At 41.1% G+C, this 23,273-nt stretch overlaps 1 protein-coding gene across 3 annotated transcripts in view; it reads left to right on the forward strand.

Moving 5' to 3' along the window:
- The first annotated feature begins 9,395 nt into the window (after positions 1 to 9,395).
- Positions 9,396 to 23,273, forward strand: part of LOC134212503 (DNA-(apurinic or apyrimidinic site) endonuclease) — a 51,841-nt gene continuing 37,963 nt past the window's right edge. For 2 of the 3 annotated variants that reach the window (XM_062690441.1, XM_062690443.1), the window contains exon 1: positions 9,397 to 9,631. The gene's annotated coding sequence lies outside the window, so the exon portion shown is untranslated. Of the gene's footprint in view, positions 9,632 to 23,273 lie in introns of all 3 variants that reach the window. The other variant, XM_062690442.1, reaches the window with a different exon arrangement.

Below are 23,273 nucleotides of genomic sequence, written 5' to 3' on the forward strand. Positions count from 1 at the left end.
AGATTTAATTTTGGACCACCTGTTTTTATTTTGGACCACCTATTTAACATATTTTGGACCACTCGAATAATTTTGAATTGCTTGCAAAGTTATGTTACTATTAGATTAAATTAGTGATTTCCAGCATTTTTGGCGTTTCATCCTTAAAGTCTTTGTTAACCTATACATTTTTATAAGCACTCAAAAGCTTAGAACAATACCAATGGCTAAGGTATTGAAACTAATCAATTTCAGTACCACTCGGTACAGCATCATCAAAGCAAAACAAACGTGCGGCCCATGGCCGTGATGTAGCCACCTGGTCACTCCTACCATGCTATGTTTTTATGTAGTTTACTGATCTGTTCCATTTGCGTCCTTGATAGTAGTGGGTTGCTCGGTTCTTCCTTGCTCCTTGCACATACTTTTTCCAAACGAAACATAATCGTAGAACACGGAACCCTGTTCCATTGGCAAGCAACACGGACGGAGAGCTCTAGCAAAGATTGGTTTTTGTAATGGAGCTTTCTTAACAATTGGAAATGGAAATAATTAGATCAGTTACATGTTGGTTTAAAAGACATTTTTCTAGGACTTACATCAATGAACGGTAATTTATAAATTCGGTATGAACAGTAATTTATGAATGGTTTGATACTAGAGAAATAAATGGTTGGTAAAAACAAAAGTTATTATTATTATTTTCTTCATTTAAGAGGCTTTAAGCTCTTGGCTGGCTCACCTCTGGTAGCAAAAAGGCAAAAGTTTAAGAGATCTAGAACTGTAAAAGGAGATATGTCGAAAATATGTTCGGTTCAATGAAAAATGAACCTATTTTGGACATGCCTCAGAATACTGTTTTTAAACTTGCAATGTTTTACTTCAGGTCTGAAACTGCTTCAATTAGGTTCTAATAGGTCAACAACATTATTCACGTGTTTTAAATCTATGTACAAATAAACTTACAGCTTTTGAAAGTTGAATTCCATTTTACAATGTCGTCTTGGTTTTGGTCTAATCTAACCGGAATGGGTAAATACGTGAATATCTTCCTAATAATGGATATATTTTATAAGAAACAAATGTAGGAGATACCTTATGAATAGTTTCTTTTTACAATAAAATTTAAATGTTGCATGTTTTATTTAGTTTTGTGTGATAAAAATGCAAAATTCAGCTAGGTGGTCCAAAATATGAGCCCGGTCCAAAATACAGCCGTTACCCTAATTGCGAATTATTACATAAGAAAAGCGGAGCACAAATCGAAGGGATCGCTTTCCAAGGTGTGTATTGAACTATTTACAGTGCTAGTTTAGTCAATCAGTCTGCTTCAAATTAAATATTTAGTTAAAAAAATTGCTGTACGGATTTTCATTCTTTGATTCGAAATCCGTCCACGGTGGACGGATTTCGATCCAGGAATAGTTGATTTAATTCATTATTTTATATTGTTCTTCGTAGTTTTCAAAGTGTAAATGTGAAACACTTCAAAAGTAGAAGCCTTCATGCTCCTAGGTCAATGAAAAACGTTTTATTTACATTCGATTCCTATTTTCTAATGTCTTTTTCATATACTAAGGTGCTTAAGTGTACGGATTTCGATGCCCCACGGTATACCATATTGGCTTTTGTCGTCTTGAAAGGTCTCCCCAGTGATGATAAATCACTGGATGAGATTAAAATTGAAATTTCTCAATTACCTACCTACTTGGATTTGCAATTAAGATGAAAAAGAAATCTCGCTCTGCTTCTTCTCAAAGGGGTATTTCTCAAAAATGTTATTTAGTTCACTTTAACAAAAATGAACTAAATAATATGAAAGGTTTGGAAAAGGCCTGCATTATGTCCCGTGTCCGTGTTACATGGAAAAATTTCCGCAGGTCTGGGGGAAATTTCCAAAACCCCACTCAGTGCCGTAACGTCCAAAAGCAGGGTCATCGAAGAAAAATTACCCCATTGACGCTAATCCCATGATTTGTGGTGCAACCTCTCACGCCAAGGACGCCTGTCCTGTGAGAGAAGATTCCAATAAATTTGAATGTGCCAATGTGGGGGCAATCATAAATCCAATTTCTGGGAATGCCCTTCATGCAAAAAAGTCTTGACTTCCCGTGCTTCCAATAGGATCCCAGATTCGCTGGGTAAACATATTTAGAACGCACAAAATCCGCAATCATTTGCTGGTCGAGCAATTCATACCCACCACAATCAACGAATAAATTGTGCTCTCACCTCTCACCGAGTAACGAGCAGTTCGTCGAATTCTAATTTCTCAAACACGCCCACATGCAAGCAAAATTTCATTTCTGAAAATTTACCGACGATGAATGATTTTCATACCCATTCTTTAACGGAAAGTAACGTTCGTTCTCACGACTCAGGTAGCATGTCTGCTTCCGACTTTGATTTGCTAAATAAACAATTGCATCACATGATTGATGCAATGTTCAAAGCAAATACCAAAATTGAAGCAGTTCAAGTTGGTATCAAATTCACTCAAATTTTTTTATTGGACTTCGTTTTAATGGATCCAAATAATTCTTTGAAAATTTTAAATTGGAATGCCCACTCTTGAAAGGGCAAAGAAGGTGAATTATTCAACTTCCTATCAGTTCATAATGTGCACATTGCCATTATAACTATAAAACATATTTAAAACTTGGACTTCATCAAAAGAAATCCAAATTATTTTATTTACCGAAATGATCGTCTTGACAGCGCCTGTGGTGGGGTCGCCATTGTCATTAATAGACGTATCAAACATAAATTATATTCTTCGTTTGAAACCATAGTTTTCGAAACCTTGGGAGTTTCTGTTGAAACAAATTTTGGGCAATTCTCTTTTAATGCTGGCTACTTGCCTTTCCAGTGCAATGGGCAGTAAACGAATTTGTTGAGAGCTGATCCAATGTTTTTATTATTGGTGACTTCAATGCCAAACACTGTTCATGGATTAATGCTTATAGCAAATTGCAATGGTAAATTTTTATTTGAAGATTGTTTTGCGAGATATTGTACTATTCAATATCCCAATGGATCAACTTGTTTTTCATCCAGTCGAAATCCTTCGACAATTGATTTAGTTTCCTCGGATTCAAGTCAACTGTGTGGCCAATTGGTAACACATGCTGACTTTGACGTTTGAAATCTCACAAGATGCCATCAACAATCCAATCAGCTCTACTTTTAATTATAATAGAGCTGATTTGGATTTATATAAAACGTATATCGATAGGAATTTTGATGTTGATATTCCTCTGGATACCAAAAATGATATTGATAATGCTCTCGTATCTTTGACAAATCTAATTGTCGAAGCCAGAAGCATTGCAATTCCTAAATGTGAAATTAAATTCAACTCCATTATTATTGACGATCTTTAGCTATATACTGATCCGTCTTAAAAATGTGAGGCGAAGGCAATAATAAAGAACTCGCGATCCCGCGTCGAAAGTTATTTGGCGTGATTTGCAAAATGGAATTAAAAAACGTTTCGCCATTCTAAGAAATAACAACTATGAAAATAATGTTTCAAAGTTGGAACCCAGTTCGAAACCCTTTTGGAAATTAACGAAAAACCTCAAAAGCCAATTCCAGCGCTTTCATTTCATTTATTTAGTTTACATCTAAACAGATAACACTGAATCAACCATTTGACGCCACAATACACGGTTCAAGGCCGCATCTCTCCATCCTCGGATACGCCCCAGCACGCTTAATTTGTTTTACCGGGATCTCAGCAAAATGGTCAACTTTTACCGAGATTCGCACAGCCGTAACCCAGCAATCATGTTTTTTGCCGAGATTTCTGTCAAAATTACTGAAAATCAGTAAATATTTTGCCGAAAATCAGCTAACAAACGTCATTTCTGCTGAAATATCAGTTTTTTATTTTGCTGGCGCACGGCTGTGCGGATTTTTGCCGAGCTGCAGAAATAAAAACTAAGTGTGCACAATCGCCAAGTCGTTTTGCACCTGGTCTTCCCATCTCGCTCACTGCGCTCCACGCCGTCTCGTACCTGCCGGATCGGAAGCGAACACCATCTTTGCAGGGTTGCTGTCCGGCATTCTTGCAACATGTCCTGCCCATCGTACCCTTCCGGCTTTAGCTACCTTCTGCATACTGGGTTCGCCGTAGAGTTGGGCGAGCTCATGGTTCATTCTTCGCCGCAACACACCGTCTTCTTGTACACCGCCAAAGATGGTCCTAAGCACCCGTCTCTCGAATACTCCGAGTGCTTGCAAGTCCTCCTCGAGCATTGTCCATGTTTCATGTCCGTTGAAAATCGTACCCCGGCTGTTTTTTTTTTTACAATGGAGAATGCATTTACACACTAACCCAGTACACGTGCATTGTAGTTGCCAAACTACCACACGGAAGTGTACTGGAGTGTCGGACTCGACCATACCGGTAATACCGACTAAACTCCCTTGGGCTCCACCATCGTTTCCCCCAGGAACTACCTCGCAGTACTACTTCTGGGGGGATGGCAGTACTAAGCGTACTCGCTCATTACCGCTCACACAGGCACTCGTCCTATGCGAGACTGACTTGGGTGCTCGCACACCATTCACTCCATTTGAGTCTTACTTGGATGCTCTCCCGGGCGCTCCGCTGCCATGCCTCGAGGTGTCAATAGCGGTAACTGCCTGGGCCTACAGATATTACGCTACGACACTCCTGCCTCAGCACGAGCAGATCAATCACACCACTGCCGAAGCAGACCACACGCTACCCTGCCGAAGCAGGGACACTCCCCATGCACCACATGTGCACAACTGTAGGTGTGTGGGTACAACCCACTGCTACCCTGCCGCCGAAGCAGCTTCTCCAAAGACCATTCGCTCCATGTGACCCTTTTTCGGGTGCTCACTCTAACACTCCACTGCAATGCCTCGAGGTGTCGATGGGTACCTCGACTCCTACCTCAGCATGTGCAGTCCATACTCAGACTTCTGCTGCGCTTCGAGGTGACAATAGCGGCGGCGACACGCTATGACACTCCTGCCTCAGCACAACCAGATCACTCACTCCCTGCCGAATCAGCTCACGCGCTACCCTACCGAAGTAGGGACACTCCCCAACTCACTCTAACACTCCACTGCCATGCCTCGAGGTGTCGATAGCGGTATGTAGGGTCCAATCAACGATACTACGCTACGACACTCCTACCTCAGCATGTGCAGTCCATACTCAGACTTCTGCTGCGCTTCGAGGTAACAATAGCGGCGACGCGCTATGACACTCCTGCCTCAGCACAAACAGATCACTCACTCCCTGCCGAAGCAGCTCACGCGCTACCCTACCGAAGTAGGGACACTCCCCATGCCAATTGGCACTCCCTGGGCTTGTGCTTTTGAAGCGGCACACAGTCGCTTTGATAGAGTCTGATTACGGGCACTTGTGGTTTTTTGGGAGGGATTTTAGCAGAGCCCACTGCTAAATCCCACCACGCCCTAGGCAGTTCTCCCTGACTCGCAGACAGCTGGGGAGGGGTCGTCAAGCCCTTGGACATGGTCCATGCTGTCCCTGCTGTCCCTGCTGCCCCCCTGCTGCCGACCCGGTCTTTTTTTTTTTTTTTTTTTTTACAAGGGAGAATGCATTTACACACTAACCCAGTACACGTGCATTGTAGTTGCCAAACTACCACACGGAAGTGTACTGGAGTGTCGGACTCGACCATACCGGTAATACCGACTAAACTCCCTTGGGCTCCGCCATCGTTTCCCCCAGGAACTACCTCGCAGTACTACTTCTGGGGGGACGGCAGTACTAAGCGTACTCGCTCATTATCGCTCACACAGGCACTCGTCCCACGCGAGACTGACTTGGGTGCTCGCACACCATTCACTCCATTTGAGTCTTACTTGGATGCTCTCCCGGACGCTCCGCTGCCATGCCTCGAGGTGCCAATAGCGGTAACTGCCTGGGCCTACAGATATTACGCTACGACACTCCTGCCTCAGCACGAGCAGATCAATCACACCACTGCCGAAGCAGACCACACGCTACCCTGCCGAAGCAGGGACACTCCCCATGCACCACATGTGCACAACTGTAGGTGTGTGGGTACAACCCACTGCTACCCTGCCGCCGAAGCGGCTTCTCCAAAGACCATTCGCTCCAGGTGACCCCTTGTCGGGTGCTCACTCTAACACTCCACTGCAATGCCTCGAGGTGTCGATGGGATACCTCGACTCCTACCTCAGCATGTGCAGTCCATACTCAGACTTCTGCTGCGCTTCGAGGTGACAATAGCGGCGGCGACACGCTATGACACTCCTGCCTCAGCACAACCAGATCACTCACTCCCTGCCGAAGCAGCTCACGCGCTACCCTACCGAAGTAGGTACACTCCACAACTCACTCTAACACTCCACTGCCATGCCTCGAGGTGTCGATAGCGGTATGTAGGGACCAATCAACGATACTACGCTACGACACTCTTACCTTAGCATGTGCAGTCCATACTCAGACTTCTGCTGCGCTTCGAGGTGACAATAGCGGTGACGCGCTATGACACTCCTGCCTCAGCACAAACAGATCACTCACTCCCTGCCGAAGCAGCTCACGCACTACCCTACCGAAGTAGGGACACTCCACATGCCAATTGGCACTCCCTGGGCTTGTGCTTTTGAAGCGGCACACAGTCGCTTAGATAGAGTCCGCTTACGGGCACTTGTGGTTTTTTGGGAGGGATTTTAGCAGAGCCCACTGCTAAATCCCATCACGCCCTAGGCAGTTCTCCCTGCCGACCCGGTCTGACAAGACCCCATTGTGCAGCACTCTACACGAGAAGGCCTCATACTGTGCCTCGATGAGGCCGATGATTTTCTCAGGAACTCCTTTGCGTCTCAGGGCGCCCCACATATTCTCGTGATTGAGACGGTCGAAAGCTTTTTCGTAGTCAATGAATACCAAGTAAAGGGACTCTTGGAATTCGTTGACCTGCTCCAGGATGATGCGGAGCGTGACAATATGGTCCACACAGGATCTTCCGGCACGGAATCCGGCTTGCTGCCGCCGGAGAGTCGCATCGATCTTCTCCTGAATCCGGGCTAGGATAATTTTGCACAGAACTTTGAGAACGGTACACAGCAACATAATGCCTCGCCAGTTATCGCATACAGTCAGGTCACCCTTTTTGGGCACCTTCACTCATCCAGTCGACCGGGAAAGTTGCGGTGTCCCAGATATTACGAAATAAACGATGCAGTAGTTGAGCGGATGTCATGGGGTCAGCTTTGAGCATCTCGGCTGATATGCGGTCGACCCCTGGGGCTTTATTCGATTTCATGCTTTAGATGGCTGTTTGAATCTCTAGCGTTTCAGCTGGTCAGTTGGGTCGGTCAATAACTGATCATTCGCGTCTTTCACAGGCATCGTTGCATTCATCTTCGCCCCGCTTAAGCGTCGTGAGATATCGTAGATATCGTGTTGAATCGTCGTCCAACTCTTTCCTCCTGCCGACGAATCCGCACAATGCGCAGGCGTATTTCGCCGATGAGGAGGTGATGATCGGACGCGATATCGGCACTACGTTTATTCCGTACATCAAGAAGGCTCCGTTTCCATTTTCGGCTGATACAGATGTGGTCGATTTGATTTTCTGTAAAGCCGTCACGGGAGACCCACGTGACCTTGTGAACCGGTCGATGAGGGAAGAGCGATCCCCCGATCACCATGTCGTTATTACCACAAAATTCTGCGAACAGCTCTCCGTTTTCGCTCATTTCTCCGAGACCATGGCGTCCCATAATACGCTCATGGTTCGAGTTGTCGGATCCGATCTTCGCATTGAAGTCGCCCAAACAGATCTTGATATCACCCTTCGGAATTCTATCTACGACGGCATTGAGTTGACTGTAGAAGTTCTCTTTGCCTTGCAGATCGGCAGCATCGGTTGGGGCATAACATTGGATTATAGTAAGGTTTCGGACCCGTGTTCTAAATCTGGCAACGATTATCCTTTCACTTATAGGTTCCCACTTCATAAGCGCAGAGTGTGCCTGAGCGCTTAGTAGGAAGCCAACTCCGCGATGCCGGGGAGCGTGTTCACCTCGTAAACCAGAGTATAGCAGAACTTGTCCCGACGGCGTTCTGTGTTCTCCAAAGTTTGGCCAACGGACTTCACTCAGTCCCAGGATCTCAAGCTTCATGCGGCGTGCCTCATTGGCAAGTTGTGCCAATTTACCCTGCTGGGCTAGGGTTAAAACGTTCCATGTTCCTATTTGTGTCCGTTGTTTCGCGCTAATAGTCGTCGCCGTAAAATCAGTCCGTATTCTTTCATTATCGGATTCTCGAACAAATTGATGTTTCGGGAACAGTAGGTTGTTGGCCCAAGGTTCCCTATCCACCGGGATGGGGCTGCCATCTTAGGTATAGCTTCCGGGAAATAGCATTTCATACTCAGCCGCTGGATGCCAGAACAGACGCTGTTGGACCTCCTTGGTGAACAGACGCTCGGTCAGTCGGGTCAATTTGTTTAAAGTCCCACCCAACACCACGACTAGGCTAGTGCGCTTTGCGCGGCACACGGTCGCTTTGATAGGGCCTGCTTGGGGACACATGCAGCTTTTTATAGGAGTTCAACAGAGCCCACTGTCGAACCCCACCACATCCTAGGCAGACCCCACAGGACGCACCCTCTCACTCTAGCTGATGTCAGAAGGGCAACAGTGCCCAGGCTGCACTACCAGCTAAGTACGCAACCCTTAGCTGGCGGTCAATTGTCATCGGAAGACCCGTGGAAGCGTGAGTATTGGAACTTGTGAGGACCAGAGCTATGTTAGGCGCCCCTTCCCGGATGTCAACTCACCATTTCGCAGCCTGTTTTTATTAAACAATATAAGAAATTTCCTACCCCGTACTGCTAACCGTTTTTAATTAAATTGCTTCTAGAATTTTTAAAAAGATTTTCAAAATTTTCTACGTATGCTTCCCCGTGCTTTTTTTTTCCGAATATCATCTTTTCTGCTTCTTCTTCTTCATGCAACATTAGACTGCCAATACTTTTAAGCGTAACGCATTGTAACGCTCGCCTTCTTCGAACAAACTTATTTCTTCGAAATTTCATCTAAATATCGCTTTTTCGCACGGGAAACTAGTGAAACAGATGCTGAACAATGTTATTTTCCTGAAGTCAATGGAGGAATTAGCAGCGGCATTGTTTTTATTTCAGAAATCAGAAAAATGTCGCCAGGAGGGTCCAAAATGTGTAGGGGTCCAAATCAAGTTGGTTACCCTACTATAAAAGAAAAATGCTGTTCAAAATTCCCCTTGCCCTTTGGCACCCGAATACAGCACTGGAGCCAAGAAATATTCGAATAACTCACCGGTCACTCATTTCCTAACTGTTATAAAAGATGGCTCCCCTCGCACTCGAGCTGTCAACGTTGACGACTCTCACACATTTTTCGTTTTGAACGCGCCTTTTCTCTCAACCGGCATCTGCATCAGGGCAAGCGACTGGACTGCTGCCAGCGAAGGAAAAAGATCCAAAGTATTTACTTCCATAGAAAATCACAGCAGCCTAGTCGCAAAACGCGCGTGCTTTTTTCGGACGATTTTAAAGTTGAAAGTGAAGTTGATTTGCTTAGTGCAGTGCAGTTTATTGTGGAAATATAATTCTCTGCTGCTTAAAAGAATCAGGTATGTTTTATTGCGTGGAAAAAATGCATGGATTTCGTTGCATTGGAAGCGAAAACAAAAATGGATACGCTTGCTGGTTGTAGTTGATGTAGCCCAGTGGCGGAGGCCCAAGCGCTGCGGAGAAGCATTTCTCGTTAAATACGGCATTGTTTTGCACCTTTTTGGTACAAAATAAAAGTTTTCCGGAAGACTAGAACCGCAAATGTAAACAAAGACTATTTCGAAGATTTTTTTTTACCAAAGAGATAAATATTACCGAAGTATGTTTAATCATTGGTATGGAATAATGTCCTATTGAAGTAAAAAAGTACCGCGAAAATTATGTGGTGAGAAATGTGTTTAAAAAATTGTAATTGTAATTTTTATTGGGAACGATAACCGGTTAGTTTACACTTATTATGGGGTCAAGGAAGCGTTAAAACAAAAACTACTAAAAGAGTGGAAACAATAAATAAATTACCTGAAATCTGAAAAATGAAAAACTGAAATCTATCTAGCAGTGTTAATGCCTTTTTTTGTGCCTTAAAAGTGTAAAATGTATAAAATAGAACTGATAGGCTGAAATTATTTTCCCATTCATTATTCACATTTGGTTTATACTCATTTAAAAAATATTTGTCGAACGCAACATGTTGCGAGCAAATCGATTGAGTAATGTATTAGCAAACATGATTTTTCCTACACACGTTCTAATTTATTATTTTCGCTATATCTTCGTAATAGGCTATTCAGATACAAGCTCAATGATGGGATAAAGAGCACCTTGATGTCAAAGTTTAATCATTTTATTTTCACTTCATATGGTTTACGCAAAACTTTATTATTTTTTTATGGTAAATTTGTTTCGTTATTGTTATTGTAATTTCATTGAGTACGATAACCTGTTGCGAGAAAATCGGTTAAGAATTGATCATTTGTTTGAGAAACTGCATAATATTATATCCTTTTACACAACACTGAGCAAAGAACAAACTGTTTATGAATAAATAAGTGCAGAATTTTTCGACTTATTCGTTAGAGATCAATATTTATAGGCAAAACATGGTGTATGTGAGCGTTTACAGCTTTTTTTTGGGGAAAATAGTTTACCGTGGAAGCACCATATACTCTTAAATCAAATGATGCAGAAAACCTATTTTCGCCAAAAATATATCAACGAATCAAGCTAGATAGCTTTATTTGCTCTTCTTTGCATATATGGCATAAAAAGCATATTATTAATGAAGAATCAACGTACCCGAATAAAATATATGGAAGTCATACTCAAAATGCGTCAATTTTTTTCGTTCTTAGCCACAATGCTAAGGATCGAATGATCATTTTTTCACGCAAAATAACTTTTGTGAGAATCTTTTACCCCTACCTACAAACAGCTGAGCATTATGAGTAAGCTTTATCTTTTACGTTGAACATTGCAACATTCGAACGCATTTTTCAACCCAAAATGTTCTGCGTCAAATTAGGCTCCACAATGCATTGTGATGTTCCTAATTAATCTTATCATACGAATAGACAAGGCAGTGCTAATAAACCTCAATAATAGTCTTAGGAAAAGCAATATGTATTCATTAAGTTTTAACTAACTCTCAACTACTTTAAATATTAGTCAACATTGGATCATTCCACTAAGTGTCCAGCCCATGATAGTATGCCTTATGCTGCCTTCGATTTTGATGCGTTTATTTGACGCGTTTCTTACAGGTATTTGGTAATTATGCTGTTTTTATATGCTAGTTTTAGAATTCTTGCGAGAAAACAATATTTTAATATGAATTAGTATCATATAATTCAATTTACTTTCTTTGTACGAAATTCTAACAAACCAAAATAATGAACACATTTTCAATTTGTTACTCTGTCGCTTTCCTGTCGCTACTAGTCGTGCAATCCTGAATATGTAATCAAACAAAAATATGGCTGCCTTTCTCATATAAGCTTCAGTTTATGTTAATAGTTCATTGAAAAAATGTATATAGATGGGCAGCTCATATTTTTTGAGATATATCTGCCGGTCACGTAACACTTGCAGATTGGTAGCTTCAATGTGGTTCCAAAAGCGTTCATATACAAGTTGCGTTTTCTGTATCCTTCTCAGTTTAGAAAGAAGCTATACGAACTTCTCAGTTCATAGATTCAAAATTGCAGATTACCAAAGAAAGTTATTTTTTTATTACAAATACAACAGACCATGGTAGGCTGGTTATGTAATGAAATGTAAAAGTTAATTTTCCCGTAAATATATATTTTGACATGATTCTTGCACCTAAATAAGAAGCATTTCGTATGATGTGCAGAGTTCATGAAACTAACAAAACACTTACATGCCACAGAGCATATAACTTGCAGAACAACTGAGCAAAAAAAATAAAATGCCTCTTTGTATAATTAAAAAACTTTTTATTTTATATCGTACCAAGTTCTATTACACTCAGGGTGGCCACCGAACCGGGAAAAACGGGAAAAGCGGGAAAAAGACGGGAAATTGAAGTCACCGGGAAAAAAAGCGGGAAAAACCGGGAATTCAGGACATGTACCGGGAAAAATATTTTTTGTCAAATTACATTCAAAATTCTTTTCAATGATGTTGATATAAGGATAAAAAAAACTTATCAATGTTTATTACTCAGTCGCATTCTGACTGAATTATTTAATTTCAGTACATGGTGTGTGATACCTAATTAAGTAGATTCCAAATCCAATTTGTGTTGGCACTAGATAATTTTGATATCAATTTCTACTGACATATGGTCGGGGTTCAGCCAAAACGCACCAAGCGCCAAAGAAAAATTACCCATTTTTCTGCCCAAACTTTCGTTTAGCAGATTTAATTGATCGCAAATCGTATCGGACATCCCTCAATCCAAAAAATGAGGATATCCTATTGCAAATGTACGTTTGAATTGATATGAAACGATTTTCGTTGTCCTTGTACGAACAGTCAGTCAAAAAGCCGCTTGGTGCGTTTTGGCTGAACTCCGACCATATATTGTGTTACGACTTACGAGCAATTTTTTAATCTTTATTATTGTGAATTTTTATGTTTTAGAAATTCATTACGTAGTTACGAGGCAAGCTTAGAATCGAATATCGAAATTTTCATTCTTTTAAATGAAAGTATTCATCTTTAAGTTACTCTTCTAATCTCCAAGCTCGTCTTAAGACGAAAATTCTTCTATTTTTATTTTAGCAATTTTCAATTGCACAGAATTCGAAACAAAAAATAAATAAGGTGATTAATATATATTTTGATACATCTTCAAGAGTTGTTTGGAATTACATTCAAAAAATTTACAAATAATAAAAAAATGTCTTCGTGATTTAGTCTGTTTTATTTTGAAGTATGACAGTTCAGTATTTTTCCACAACTAACCTAATATAATATAAGGTTATGATGGTGAAAAATATTCTATAAGATATTTTTTAACTTATTTCTCTGAAAATAAAGAATAAGTTCCAAAACCTTGAAAACTGCAATATTCCAATATTCCAAGAACGTTCAAACTTCTTAATAATAGATTCAAGATTTTAATTTAATGGATAGAAGACTGGAAAAAGAAAACAAAATTCTAGAACTTTAAAATGTAATTGACTGGCACGCAATGTCAATTGGCTCTGTCAAAAGCTTACGAAAGTTTCGCAGCCAACAAAAAAATACGACGGTTTTGCAACTAACAAAAGATTCAAACCATTTTCATCAGGTGCTAATGTGGTATTACCATATTGATTAAATGTCCACTTCATGGTCACGAGGCGGACAATTTCAATGTGTCTTCTGATTTGATGCATTTCGCATAACACGTTGTTGTAATTTAATGTATTTATTTCAAAAGTTCGTTACAAATTATCAGTTGCTATTATTACAAATTATAAAACAAATATGGTCAAAAAATAGAACACCTAGTTAAGGTCAAACAACTCTTTCCCTTTTTTTTCAAATTAAATAAAACCGGGAAAATTTGACAAAATTTATCGGGAAAAGCGGGAAAAAACCGGGAATTTGAAAATCGAATTTTAGTGGCCACCCTGTACACTGTCTTTAAATAATTAAAAAAATAAGGCATTTAATTGATTGAGTTTTAACATAGTAGTTTTAAAGTGCGTCAAATTAGGAACAACTTTGCGTCAAATAAGGAACATAGTAAAATTAGTGCGTCAGGTTGGGCACCTCAAGTACTACATAAAAACAGATTAAAAAACTAAGAAATACACTTATATTTCGAAGTTTCATTATTTCTACACATTCTATAATAGTAGTAAGCTCGTTATGCAGAATATTGAGCGAATCCATATTGGAATTATTTTTTAAATAATGATTCTTTTTAAAATTTTCTTAACTGCGTCAAATATGGTGCCTCCACGGTAAGCTCTTTTTAGTGGAATGTATTCAACCGTCTAAGACGAGTTAAGTACTCTCCAATAATAAATGGAGAGTACTTAACTCGTCTTAGACAGTTGAGCTTTTTTCTAAGTTCGTTTATTTGGTAGGCTCAGGCGTGTATAACACTTTACGGACCCACGTTTCTTTGTGATATGTACAATCGACATAATCTTATTATTAAATTAGTAAGCCAACGTACTCGTGGTGACTTGAGGTTAGGTTTGCAATGTTTAAGGATGGACGGGGATTAGGATTCGGGAATCGACGTTTACAGCTTGGAGACTAACCAACGCCACATAATTGATTTCTTTTTATTGGCATTACACCCCACTGGAACTGCCACGAAGTTTTTAAGCCAAATTATCATATTTGTATTTGTATGTCATGAGGCTAACACGATTATACCATTGACGAATACATAGACGGAGTGGTGGCCAGTTTTCCGGGCACCACTATATACCCCTGGGGAGTGACGGATTACAATTAGAACAACCACTCGACTGTTGAGAAGCCCCTCAGTTCGAACCACGTCAGTTTGACAATTCTCGCTTAACTTTTCAAAAGGACCTAAGTAACATTTTTTTCATGAATTAATTTGAATAGACGAATCCAAGTAAAAATAAGAAGAAGACGCACGACGGTGTTAACTTTGACAGATCCTACAGCACAGCATAAGGCTATCTGACGTTTAATCATCTTTCTCTTGCACGCGCACGGAAAGCATAGGATTTGTTTTCATACGGAAACGCTTCGGAAGCGTTTCCGTATGAAAACAAATCTATCCCGCCTGTGCGTGCAAGAGAAAGATGATAAACGTCAGATTGTTTATAGGAGATCATTTTAAAATGCTTATAATAAATTCTAGACAAAATGTAATTAAAATTTGATTGATGTACGGTACGGAAAAAGTTCTGAATTACATATCTGGAAGCTTATCTTAATTTTTTAAATATTTTCCAAAAATGTATCTATCATACAGTTCGGAACTTTTTCCGTATCATACATCAATCAGATTTTAATTACATTTTGTCTAGAATTTATTATAAGCATTTTAAAATGATCTCCCTATGCTGTGCTGTAGGATCTGTCAAAGTTAACACCGTCGTGTGTCTTCTTCTTATTTTTACTTGGACTCGTCTATAGACCTTCGCAGGAGTTCATCAAATTCACTCACCCGAAGGATTTTGACATTTGAGCGGGTCGTCCAGTCGAACAAAAGTTCATTTGGCCTTCATTATGCGTCCCGCTCAAACGTCATAATTTCTTGGGGGAGCTCATTTTGCGTTAGTCTATAGCGCAATCAACAGAACAACATGAAAGCTATTGATTGCAGTATTCAAATTAATTCATGAAAAAAATGTTACTTAGGTCCTTTTGAAAAGTTAAGCGAGAATTACACATTTTTGTTTACCTCTGGTGCTTCTGATAAAATTTTGACTCAGCTCGGTTCAGTCAGTTCGGTTGGGAATCGAAATTATCAAATCCGGAGTTAATTTCGCGTTTCGAGTTTGCTTCAAGCATCGTAATTATTGCTTTAAAGTGTAATTCGTGTTCGTGGAAACAAAAATCGGTCTGTGCGAGTTGTAAAAGGGAGCCACAGCTACAGTAGTTTAACATAGAAAGCGATGCAAACCACGGAACAGCAGAGAAGAAACTAATAGAGGTGACCAACATCATTCACAAAGAAGTTCCTTTGCTCCGACATGTTTGAACAGATGAAGAAGCGACAGATGACCATCCTGTGCCAATCCGGCGCCCAGCTTTGCGGCTCTTGATTATGAAAAATTTCAGAAAAACTCTGATCCCTAGAGATGCTGCCCGTGTGAGGAAAAGGCAAGATTTCAAATGAAGTTCCGAATGAAGTGATTCTTCAAGCTGCATACGCCGGCGGCTTCGTCCTTGGTCTGCTACAAAAATGCATTCCGTTTGCAAACTCGTTTGGAATTACTTGCCTCACAACTAGGAAACTCAGGTAGTAGTTAATAATCTTTGGTTTTTATTGCTGTTTATTTATTCCAATTGAACTACATTTTTTCAGAAGTTGAAAGCATGTCACTCCGGGAGAAAAAGGTCGCAAATTGTCGACCGCAACTACACCCCAACAACTAAACACCGTAAGGGCACTCAACACAATTTGTATGATAAGAATCGTCCACTATGCAACGATGGTGCCAGTGGTATGAAGTTTGTTGATACACCCCTCCCACCCCTCACATCTGCGGATTGTAAGTTGAAGACACCGGTTGAAAATCGGAACTATTTTACCATTCATCTAATTCAGCAGCTAGGTGGTCAAGTATGAATTGCATCATAAGAATTGTATCAAAGTTGAATGGAGTGCATACACGTTTCCTATGGCAGAACACCATTGGCCAATTGCTCAGCCTCATGCTAGACTATAAACGAAGCTTGCCGAGCGGAAATAGAAGCGGTTTAGTACAAAGAATATGCCACCTTGGCCGACTAACGAGGATGCTAATTTGAGTTATTCATTCGGCGGATTATTCAGCGAAATAAAAGAAGTATGAAAAAATAAATTAGATTTAACGGATAATAGTAATTCATATTACGTCATTTATCGTAATAAATATGTTAAAGTAGAGAAATATAAATGACTGTAGGGATTCAAGTTACTCTTTATCATAGTATTTATTATAATAAACGGCGTAATCTGAATAGACTTTTAGCATTGTTATTATTGTCTGTATGAAAAAGGGTTAACCCTAGGCTGGCTCACCTCTGATTACGTATAAAACAATGTTACGAATACGAATTTTGAAAGATGTCGTTTGTCGGATTCTCGCTTGGGATTTCGAAAAAAAACCTTTTCATAATACAAATTGAATCCTTCTGGGATTCTGAAAGGAGTACTTTCGGAATTCCGAATTTGTTAATAGGGGCAGTAGGGGCAATATGAGCCACCCTGAGATTTCAAGTTTATAAATAAGGTTTTGACATAAAACTGATTAAAATACAGGTCAAAAACACACCACAATCAAAACATATATAAAAATTGAATATTGTGCACACATGTTTATATTGATACAAATCTGAATTTATCATAAAACTTTTTTTTCCCCAAAACCAGTCTCTATGGGGCAATATGGGCATACCTGCATAGAACAAGATATCTGGCCTTAAAATGCGAACAAGTTCAAATTTCAGTAATCAAATACAAGAATATTATCATAAGTAAGATTCTTTACGGATTACGGAATACAATAGCGCATTACTGCGATAGAAACAGAAAAAATGACCAATTGAACTGTGGCTGTTCAAACGGTGAAGAGTGGCAAATCAGTTCAGTCCGCTGTTGTGCAGTTTTTTCATTTGTTTTGGTATGGAATACTCACAACTGTTGTAGGAATATCATATTCTTCCATATTACGATACTTTTTTTTGCCTAAATAAAGGTTTTCGAAGGGTGGCCCATACTGCCCCAAATGGTGGCTCATATTGCCCCATATAGTCGGGAACACACATTGAAATCAATACATTTTTAAAAGTGCATTCCAACAATTTCCAAACGCATTTTTCGTCATTCATCGACGTAATATGAAAGGTAACATTCTCTAGTATAAGTCAACTACATTTGAACGATGTTTTTTTGAGCTTTTCAGCGCTTTTCGGAACGATTTCCTTAGGTGGCCCATATTGCCCCGATCACCCCTATTGGTTAACTAGTTGATATTTGGTTGATAAATTAATATTGGTTAATTGGTTAACGAATTGGAAACGAAAATTATTTTGAGCTATTAGTGTAATGTACTTAATTGTCATAAGACGAGTTTATACAATTCCATTTAATTCCACCACTTTATTGTACCTTCGACAGATACGTATTTCGACCTCAACAGTAAGGTCGTTTTCAGTGTCTCGTACTCGTAGACACTGAAGACGACCTTACTGTTGAGGTCAAAATACGTATATCTGTATCTGTCAAAGGTACAATGTAGTGGTGGAATTGTACAAACTCTTATGACAATTAATTCGAGCCTGTTCTTGACTTCTGGAGTAAGTGTGTGACATGAAATAGATATATTTTGTATTTTTGTAATTATTATGATGATATGGTTTTAATAAATTAAAATTTACTATTTTTATAATTATGAATAATAGATAGGATCGCGAATGGAAGAGCAGGTTTACCGACTTCTTCCGAACTGAGTCAGCAATTTTCATATGCAATAGCTTATCAACAGGATATTTTCTTGGTGGTTGGATTATCAATTGAACCCCGGATCGTTCTTAGCGGTAATGGTTTCCTTTTGTTTTTCATCGTAGCATGTATATCTCGTTCGTTCACCATGCGTTCGATATCCTCGTCCTCGCTACCAACGTCACTGCCACTTGTTGCTGTTACATTACCGTGCTGAATGTCCTTGGCCACTTGGCCAACTTTGAATATCATCACACCGAGTTTGTGTTGAAAGTATTGGTATGCTTGTTTCAACACCATGCAGCAATGTAAACGTCAAGTAACAGGTCTCCACTTTCTCAAATTTGTTCTTGTGCAGTATGGCAGCTAGTAGCACCATAGGTAACGGCCTCATCACGGCAACATATCGGCGTTTGATTCTTTGAAACGGGCACGGGTAGTCGTGAAAAATGCTTCCCTCAAACAACAAGTCATTTTCAAACGCTGGCCCGCTGGCCCGTGTCGATTACGAAAGAATACGCTTATGCGTTCGCATATCGTGCAGGAACGACGCCAACGACACACTTCATTGAAGGCAGATTCTTATTAGGGAAGATCCATTTATTACGTATCACAAAAATTGGTCAACCCCCTCCATCTATGTCACACTTTTTGTATAAAGTATCCGAACATTTTATATGAACTGTTACACTTTAGGAAACTCCCCATCCTTCCTCCAAGCGTGACTCATCAATAGTATCACCATCAAGATTGATAAGCATAACGTTGCACTCGCTGGCAGTATTTTTATCCAGACCGTAGACAATGGCAGCTGCTATCAACTTATTGATGCTACGCAATCAATCCGAAGATGGGACCGATATCCTTGGTAGCCCGACTCTACGAGTTACTGTTACATTACTTTATAACAACGACGTTGGACACTGTTTTGCCTAAGTGCCTAATGTTCGTCTGGTAGCTGGACCGTCGAACTTGTGACCGATTAGGCACTTTGTTTGCGGGAGTTGCTACGATCCAACTGCGGCTGTCTGTGCAGATGTTTTTCTCATCGCTGCTTTTTTCGATTATGCTTGTCAATGAAATAGATACTAATCCAGTTGTGGGTTTATGTCAGACCAGGAGAGCGGCATATATGGTGGTTCGACCAATGAACATTTTGGTAGCGAGAAGGATGTTTTCTTTCCCCGAGTCGGTCGGTACACGATGGAGGTATGCGATGCTCCTTGTGATACAGAATGACCTCGATTATGCTCCTACTGTTGTTGTGCAAACCACTGTAAATAAAGTTTGCAATTAGGGTCAGCGTTGTTTGGGAATCCAGAAGCATATTTTTCCCAAATTCCTCGCGACGTATCATATATTGAAAAAAAGAACAACAGCACCATTAAATTACAGATACTAACCGTTTTTTCGAAACTGCCGATTGTCTACCGTGCTACTCTGATTGCTGTCGCAGCAAAACGATGATCCTTTATTTGCTGCATCATCCGATGAGAAGACGACATAAATAAATACCCGTCCATCGTGATTGACCTTTGGAAGCCACTCTTTCGCCGAAGTCATTGACTTCGTCATCGATGCGATCTTTCTATAAAAGAGTCATTCTTCAAATTGAAATGAGCTAGTAATAAAAGACATACCAATAAACAATCATTATCACATTATCAATTTTTTTTATATTAATCACCGATTAACGATTTCTAAACAAAGAAACTGCAAGTGCAACTTTTCAGAATCAGAAGAATCAAAAGTGAAGCGTGAGAGCAAAACAAACAGGCAAAATGTCAAAACGCCGGGAGGGGTAAGACAACTCCCTATGGTAAAATTAAATGTAATTCGTCACCCACGAGGGGTATTTTTCTCAAAATAAAGAAGAAGACATGGTGCCCGAATTTAAAATGGTTTGTACCGGACATTTCGGTCTATGTATTAGTCTATGATTATACTATGTCTAGCGAAGTCGAAAAAAATCATTAGACCGGGCCGAGAATCAAATCCAGCCACCTTCAGCATGATCTTGCTTTGTATCTGAGCATCTTACCGCATGGCTAAGGAAGACCCCACTGTATGCCAAAGGTATAAAATAACGAAAATTCCACTTTTTATTTAAGTTTGACTCATTAAAGTAAAAGTCTATGTATCTGTCAAGCAAAAAATGCCAGGGTAAGATAGTGTCAAACAGCGGGGCAAAATTCTTCATCAAATTCTGTTCTAAATTTGAATTTTTAGGCCTTTGATGAAAAATTGGCCTTACATTATTAAAAAAAAAGGCCGCAATTTATCATGAAAACAAACCGTCTGTGTATTGAAAGACAAAAATTATACAAAGTTGTACCGAAAGGCTATCATTTCACTACGAAAACGAACTTTTTATAGAAGCCTCGGAGACGTATAGTGTTATATACCAATCGACTCAACTTGACGAGCTGAGCAAATGTCTGTCTGTCCGTGCGTATGTGTGTGTGTATGTGTGTGCACAAAAGCTAAGAAAAACATTAGACAACTTCTTATTAATCTTCAACCGATATTCTCGCAACAAGTCTCATTCAACAGGGGAAGTCTAGTTGATCACTATTGAATTTGATAATGATCGGCCGTTGCGTTTAAAAGTTATAAAGAAAATGGTACATCGAACCATATTAGCACCATATAAAGTTGGTGTCTTGGCTAAATGCGAGAAAGGCAGTATCACTACTCGGTGAATTAAGTTGGGTTTTAATAAACAAATTAACACCATCATGTTCGAAGATAACCCCAAAATGATTAAATCAGCAACGAAAAATATTTTTTACGTTCAGTATTTGCTGAGATATCTTGCCCCATTTTTAGGTTCATGTTAGAATTTCTAATTTTCGATCAAACTTATTTTAAAGCAGTCATTTATTTCGAACCACATTACCTATATACTGCCCCTATTTGCATGAGCATCCCATGTCAGTTTTCTTTAACTTGAATTTTTCAAACTCGTTATCGTTTAGTATGAGTTACTGCAATTCTGAGGGGCAGCAGGGACTATGTCCAAGGGCTTGACGATCCCTCCCCAGGCCATCTGCGAGTTGTGGCACCTGCCTAGGATGTGGTGGGGTTTGACAGTGGGCCATGTTAAACCTCTATAAAAAGCTGCATGAATCCGCAAGTAGGCTCCGCCAAAGCGACCGTGTGCCGCTCAAAGCGCACAAGCCCAAGTCCTGGTGTTAGGTGGGACGTTAAACAGCCCTGACACGACGGCCCTCCGACGAGACAGGAGGTTTGCGCAGGCCGAAAAAGCCGCCTTTAAAAACAACTATTACGAACGACATAGAAGATAATACGACTCGATACAATCGGCAACGACCTAGGCGACGAATAAAGGATCACGATTGGAAGCTTGGAACATGGAACTGCAAGTCGCTAGGCTTCGCAGGTTGCGACAGGATAATCTACGATGAATTACATCCCCGCAACTTCGATGTCGTAGCGCTGCAGGAAATCCGCTGGACAGGACAGAAAGTGTGGAAAAGCGGGCATCGAGCCGCTACCTTCTACCAAAGCTGTGGCACCACCAACGAGCTGGGAACCGGCTTCATAGTGCTGGGAAAGATGCGCCAACGCGTGATTGGGTGGCAGCCAATCAACGCAAGGATGTGCAAGCTGAGGATAAAAGGCCGTTTCTTCAACTATAGCATCATCCACGTGCACTGCCCACACGAAGGGTAGTTCCGACGACGAGAAAGAAGCGTTCTATGCGCAGCTGGAGCAGACATACGATGGATGCCCACTGCGGGACGTCAAAATCGTCATCGGTGACATGAACGCTCAGGTAGGAAGGGAGGAAATGTATAGACCGGTCATCGGACCGGATAGTCTGCATACCGTATCGAACGACAACAGCCAACGATGCATAAACTTTGCAGCCTCCCGCGGAATGGTAGTCCGAAGCACTTTCTTCCCCCGCAAGAATATCCACAAGGCCACATGGAAATCACCTAATCAAGTAACGGAAAACCAAATCGACCACGTTCTAATCGACGGTAAATTCTTCTCCGACATCACGAACGTACGCACTTACCGCAGTGCGAATATTGAATCCGACCACTACCTCGTCGCAGTATGTCTGCGCTCAAAACTCTCGACGGTGATCAACACGCGTCGGAGTCGTCCGCCGCGGCTTAACATTGGGCGGCTACAAGACGGTAGACTAGCCCAAGACTACGCGCAGCAGCTGGAAGTGGCACTCCCAACGGAAGAGCAGCTGGGCGCAGCATCTCTTGAAGATGGCTGGAGAGACATTCGATCCGCCATTGGAAGCACCGCAATCGCTGCACTAGGCACGGTGGCTTCGGATCAGAGAAACGACTGGTATGACGGCGAATGTGAGCAGTTAGTTGAGGAGAAGAATGCAGCATGGGCGAGATTGCTGCAACACCGCACGAGGGCGAACGAGGCACGATACAAACGGGCGCGGAACAGACAAAACTCGATTTTCCGGGGGAAAAAGCGTCAGCAGGAAGATCGAGACCGTGAAGAGACGGAGGAACTGTACCGCGCTAATAACGCACGAAAGTTCTATGAGAAGTTGAACCGTTAACGTAAGGGCCACGTGCCACAGCCCGATATGTGTAAGGACATAAACGGGACCCTTCTTACGAACGAGCGTGAGGTGATCCAAAGGTGGCGGCAGCACTACGAAGAGCACCTGAATGGCGATATGGCAGACAACGGTGGTGGTATGGTAATGAACCTAGGAGCACGAGCACGCGCGCAGGACATGCGACTTCCGGCTCCGAATCTCCAGGAAATCCAGGAGGAGATCGGCCGGCTGAAAAACAACAAAGCCCCTGGAGTTGACCAACTACCAGGAGAGTTGTTTAAACACGGTGGTGAAGCACTGGCTAGAGCGCTGCACTGGGTGATTACCAAGGTTTGGGAGGATGAGGTTCTGCCGCAGGAGTGGATGGAAGGTGTCGTGTGTCCCATCTACAAAAAGAGCGATAAGCTGGATTGTAGCAACTACCGCGCAATCACATTGCTGAACGCCGCCTACAAGGTACTCTCCCAAATTTTATGCCGTTGACTAACACCAATTGCAAGAGAGTTCGTGGGGCAGTACCAGGCGGGATTTATGG

Source organism: Armigeres subalbatus, chromosome 2 (genome assembly GCF_024139115.2).
Source record: "Armigeres subalbatus isolate Guangzhou_Male chromosome 2, GZ_Asu_2, whole genome shotgun sequence".
Lineage (NCBI taxonomy): Eukaryota > Metazoa > Arthropoda > Insecta > Diptera > Culicidae > Armigeres > Armigeres subalbatus.